Genomic DNA, 6,121 nt, shown 5'->3' on the forward strand with positions numbered 1-6,121 from the left:
TGTTTTGTTTACTAAAAGAAATATGTGGATATTTGGTTAATGTTTGTGTTTCATATATTTTCTTTAGATTTTTAGTTTACTTCATGTTTATTAAATGTTCCTTGGTAATCCAAATGCATTGTATGATGAATGAATGAGTAAGGGATGCTTTGTGGATGAAATAGAATGAAAGCTTGCTTAAGGAAAATTCATGGAAGGTTCGGCCATTGCATTTTTTTTCTCTAACCATATATGCTTGGCTTGTTGAAAATATGTTGTTTGGTTCATTATTGGGGTGTGATGATTTAGTTAAGGGTTCCAAGTTTCCATGTGGTTAGATCATGTTTCTAATGAGGATTTTATTGTTGTTTGGATGATATATTTGTTCATGAGGTCTTCAAGTTATATTAGTTTATTTTGTGTTTAATGAAATCGTTACTTTGATTTTCATGTGAATTGTCGTTGTTTGGATGAAATGAGAATGCAAAAAAAATTATTAAGAAAATATCATGAAGGTTCAACCTTGATTGCTTTTGATTCTTTGATCCATGCCTTATGTTATGTTTCTATGGTGTTTATTAATTTACTCACATGTTTGAACAAAAGTTTCATTAAAAAAATATTGTTTAATGATTAATTTGGTGGATTTTTGAAAATTGTTTGGTTATGATAAATGATGAATAATCATGGGACATTCAAACAAAAATGTGAAGTTTTCTATGTTTGATCCATTTTTGTTCTGAATTTTTATGCATTACATGTTTGTGTAATTAAGTTTGAAAATACATTAGTTTGTAATTATGTTTTTAGATCATGCATTCAGCACATGCATTCATTAATGGCATTTTGTAATTTTGATACATATCATGTTCATTTTCATAAAACCCTAAAAAAATATTTTTGTGAAACCCAAATCTAAACCCAAAACCCAAACACTAATTCTAAATCCTAAATCCAAACCCTAACTCCTAACCTCAAATCCAAGCCCTAAACCCTAAACCTTAAATCCAAACCACAAACTCTAACCCTAACCTTAACCTTAAACCCTAAACCCTACAATCCTAACTTTGACCTAAACCCTAAACCAATCACCAAACTCTAAAATCACTCATGCATTTGCTTTACATATTATCTTGGCATCACATGCATTTTTATATGATCATGCTTTCATTTATTCATATTATATTATCTTGTCATTTTTATTATGTTCATACATCCCATGCATTGTTTTTTAAAAATTAGTTTTCAAACAAAAAATGTTCTAAAAATAAAATAATACCTTAAGTAAATATAATTATCTAGATCTTGCTTAACTTTAGGAGGACTCTCGATGATTATTATTTATGAGAGATGTTATCTTTGTTTTATGGGGCAATTTAAAAACCTTCAAATTAGGGATATTTTGGAAGCTCTACCTAATTATAGGAAAGTAGAAAATGTATTTTGATATTTAAAGTGTTTTATCTTTGATCCATAAAAAAAAAATGTTTTCTTTTGAATTTGATTTTTTTAAAAGTTTTGTTTTAAATTTGTTTCATTTCTTATTTTAAAAAAAAAAAGAAAAAAAAAAGAAAAGAATAGAAAAAAAGGAATTAATTTAAACATTAAGTAAATAGGACCATTTTAATTAAAATTAAAGGATAACATGTAATCAATTGGTATTATTTTCGACGGGTACTATGGAGTGCTAATCCTTCCCTATGTGTAACAGACTCCCAGACTCAACTTTGATTTTGCATAACACAATTTTTTTTCTAAAATTTTTAAAGTCATTTTAAAATGTTTTATTAAAGGGAGAAAATTTGAGGTGGCCAATCACACCCTAAAAAAATGGTGGCAACTCCTTCATTTTTGTTTTTATTGAAAATATTTTTAATTTCCTAATTTCCCAAGTTTTCCTCCTTCGTCCGACTTTCGGGTAAACCCGCCCTTGGCTCTTTAGATGTCAAAACAACATTTTAATGGTAGAGTCATCCTCATTAGGTTTGTAGGACACAAACATTGCATTTCAGGTAGACATATCTCAAGCATATAATATGCCAGTGCATCTCATATAAGTACGTTCCATCAGTCATAGGTATACATGTTGTTACTCATGAAATATGTCACTGTATTTCATCCATAAGGATCCATCAATGGTAGGATGTTATAAAACATGCATTGTATAAATTGCATTTTATGATAATATATCCTACCACCCCTTACCCTTGTCGTTTGATTTTTTGATAATTCTATAATTTGCTTCTATTGTTTTCAATTAAAAAAAAGAGAGAGAAAGTCATTAGGAGTAATAATCTTTTTGTTTAAATAAAAAAGAAAAAATAGTGGAAAAGAAAAGAAAGAAAAAAAAAGGGAAAAGAAGGCAAAAAGTGATAAAAAAAGTATATCATGGGAAAAGAAAGAAAAATAAGAAAAAAAATAGTTTGATAAGAGGCAATTAGGATATAAAAGTTCGAAAAGTTGGAAAAAAAATCTACAAAACAGAAGGGGTTGCTGAAGAATGAAAGAAAATATAAGATATAATAACAAGTTGAGTAAATGTCAAGAACTTTTTTAAAAAAAGGAAGAGATTTAAGCCAAGTTTAGCTTGCACTAAGATAAGATTTAAGCCTAATTTAGCTAGCACTAAGATGAGATTTAAACCAGATTAATTGGCATCAAAATGAGATTTTAGCCTAGTTAGCCGGCACCAAAATGAGGTTTAAGCCTAGATTGGCTAGTGTTATATGAGATCTAAATCTAGGTTAGCTAGTAACATGATGAGATTTAAGCCTAGGTTAGTGATAGCACCTAATTATTTAGTGTTTTTACGCATTAAAAATGGTGTTAAATTTTAAATTTTTGATGATTTTTAGTACTTTTTATGTTGTTTTCATGATTTTAGGGTTTCAAGCTTATGGCCTTCATTTTCATGTAAGGAGCATTTTCGGCACTATCTTGGAAGCCCATAACCAAACCACATTGATCTAATTCATCCATCCATGCAGCCAAGATAGAGTTCTACTTGCATAAAGACTTTCCCATAATGCATCACATTCAGCCACCACCATTCTAAGAAGGATTGCATCCAAGTTCAAGTTCACTTGGACTCCAACATATTTGGCTAAAAGAGAAGTGATCCATGAGTGACTCCTTTGCTTAGCCATGGAGGAATTTAGCTTGCTAAGGACTTCATGCATTCAGCTAGCTCACTTCCAAGAGAAGATCAAGCAAACATGTGATTCAAGTATAGAAAAACACTTCCTTCTCTATCCATTCGGCCATTTCAAATGCAATAAGAAGATAATCATCATTTGAAGAATTGCAAGCTCCTATGGACCTTAAACCATTTAGGCAAGAAGAGTTTGAAGTCCACCATGAGTCTTTTACTTAGCCTTAAAGATTTTTGCTTGAAGGAGGACTTTATCCTTTTGAATTTCAAGAATTTGGATAAAAAGCAATTTATCTCCTCTTGAATTCCATCTTAGCTAAATGTAAGGAGGGGATTTTATCAAGATTGTTCAAAATAAGATGAATTTCCAAGATCGCTTCTTCAAGACCCTATTCGGCCAAACATTTTCAAGAAGCAAGAGTCTATCTATTTAATGCAACTTTGAAGATCAGGATAGAGTCTTATCATTAAGTATTTGAATTTGAAAACACATCCTGTAATCCCTACCCTTTCGGTTGAATCCCTCACTATAAATAGGGAGGCCATTCACCCCATTCCATCATCCCATTCTTCATTTCTCTTCTCTCTATTAATTCTTAGTTTCTAGTTCTTTTATTTCTTTAGTTTAGTTATTAGCTTAGGTGACAAATTTGCCAATAACAAAGCTTTATGCTTCAAAATTCTTTTTCAATTTAAGAAGTATTTTTTCTAGGATCTTTTCTTTCATTGTTCTAGTTTTAATTCTTGTTTTTACAATCTCTATTTTTGCAAAAGCATACTTTTTATTTTAAAGTTTGATTTCTAATCTATTCTACTTTCTACAAGTTTCAGCCATTATTCTTTTAATGATCTATAAGTTTAAGTTTTATGCAATCATTCTTTTCTTTGCAAGCATTCAACAATCTCCATTTTTCTTGTTTTGAAATCTTCAATTCTTGTTCTTTTAGATTTAGGTTTTTGCTATATTCATTTACTTCCTAAGTGATAGTTGGTGAAGATAAGATCTAAGCCTACAATTGCTTTCAATCTTTTCTCTACTTTATTTTGCAATCAATCTTTAATCTTTCATTTATTTAGATATAAGATTCTAAGAACTCGCATTTGGTAATTATGAGTTACCCAATATTATAATCTATAATCATTTAGGAGATGATATTGGAATACGTCTACTATTATTACTTGATTTGTGCACTTGCAAGCTATACAAAAAGCAGCAATCAAGTTTTTGGCATTATTGCTAGAGATTATAGCAGGTTCTCAATATCAATAAAGATTTCTCAAACTCTTATAATCTAAACCTTTTCTTTTACTTACTTTTATTTTTTTCTTTGATCTTGTCTTGTTTGCATGCACAGATCTAAAAGTGTTAACCTAGCTCTATTTGATCAAGAAATTGAAAGAACATTTAGAAGAAGAATAAAAAAGCAATCAACACCACTGTACTAACACCCATGGTTAATGTAAACAAATAAGGGCAAAGAACCTTAAGGGACTATGTAGTTCCCAATCCAAATGGTTTTCAACATCCATTAGAAGGCCAGCTATTCAAGCACACTTTGAGATCAAGCCTTCAATAGTACAAATGGTCCAAATTTTTGTGTATTTTGGATGGTTGTAAGTGATGATCCTAATATTCACCTTTCTAACTTTATTGAATTATGTGATACTTTTCACTATAATGGTGTTTCTTATGAAGCTATTTGACTAAGATTATTTCATTTTTCTCTCTGGGACAAGGTAAAAAAGCTAGTTAACATCATTACCACCTAGTTCAATCACCATATGGGATTATTTGGTATAGAAGTTTCTAGCAAAGTTTCTCTAACCAACAAAAACAACAAAGCTAAGGAATGACATCACTAGATTTTTGCTAGCAAATGGTGAAACACTATATGATGGATGGGAATGATTCAAGGAGCTTTAATGAAATGCCCACACCATGGATTAACTTAGTGGTTTCAAATATAGATCTTTTATAATGGTCTCACACCACCCATGATAACCACTTTAGACTCAACTATTAGAGGGGTAGTTATGAGCAAGACTCTTTAAAAAGCAAATGAGCTGATTGAAGAGATGGCAACCAATAACTATCAGTGGGGCATGGAGATAAAGGTAAGTAAAAAGTCTATTGGTTTATTTGAAATTGATGTTATCATCTCCATCAATTCCCAGTTAGTCACATTTACCAAAATTATTAAAACCTTAGGAAACCAACCCCAAGCCAACCATGTAAATGCAATTCAAAACCCTTTTATGTCATGTGATATATGTGAAGGTCTCCATTCCAGTAAAAGATACCAATTTAAGATAAAACCTGACCAATACATCCAGCAATCTAAGCCAAACGACAATCACTATGGTAATACTTATAACCCTGGATGGGAAAACCATCTTAAATTTTCTGGGAACCAATCAAACCTCTAACCCACCAATAACCAAAACAATAACTATCGTTCTAGTCCATCAACTTACAACCCACCCCAAGAAAAGAAACCAAGTTTTGAGGATATGTTAACCTAATTAATGCAAGCTAACAATGCCAACATTCAAAGAAAAGCTATATCAATTAAAAACTTAGAAAACCAAATAGGTCAACTAGCCCAAGCAATAGCCAGCCACCCTGTAGGTACCTTCCTTAGTAACATTGATCCAACCCTAAAAGACAAGACAAGGCAAGGAAGGATGTAATGCTATTAATTTTTTGAGAAATTATGGGATAGAGGATTCTTATGAGGATGATTTCATGGATGAACTTACAGTAGTAAACCTCTCTAGTTTTGTGAAGTAATCTGAAGTAGATTTTATAGGAAAGGAGGACATATTAGAAGATGAGGAACTTTTAAGATTTGAAAGAGAAACTCTACAAAGGTTTGATCCTATGGCACTAGAAGCCCTTAAAAACATTGAGCCATATGAAAAAGACCTAGAAGAAGAAATGCTAAAATGGAATATAAAAAAGATTTTAAAGATTGCATTAAAAGGTCTACT

General features: G+C 30.9%; 1 non-coding gene across 1 annotated transcript; it reads right to left on the bottom strand.

Moving 5' to 3' along the window:
• Positions 1–4,970: 4,970 nt before the first annotated feature.
• On the bottom strand, positions 4,971–5,076 carry LOC149518764 (small nucleolar RNA R71). The gene has a single exon (XR_016342550.1). It is a non-coding gene; the product is annotated as a small nucleolar RNA R71 (small nucleolar RNA).
• Positions 5,077–6,121: the final 1,045 nt, after the last annotated feature.

This window comes from Durio zibethinus, chromosome 5 (genome assembly GCF_047325235.1).
Source record: "Durio zibethinus cultivar Kanyao isolate XHJ-2024 chromosome 5, ASM4732523v1, whole genome shotgun sequence".
NCBI lineage: Eukaryota > Viridiplantae > Streptophyta > Magnoliopsida > Malvales > Malvaceae > Durio > Durio zibethinus.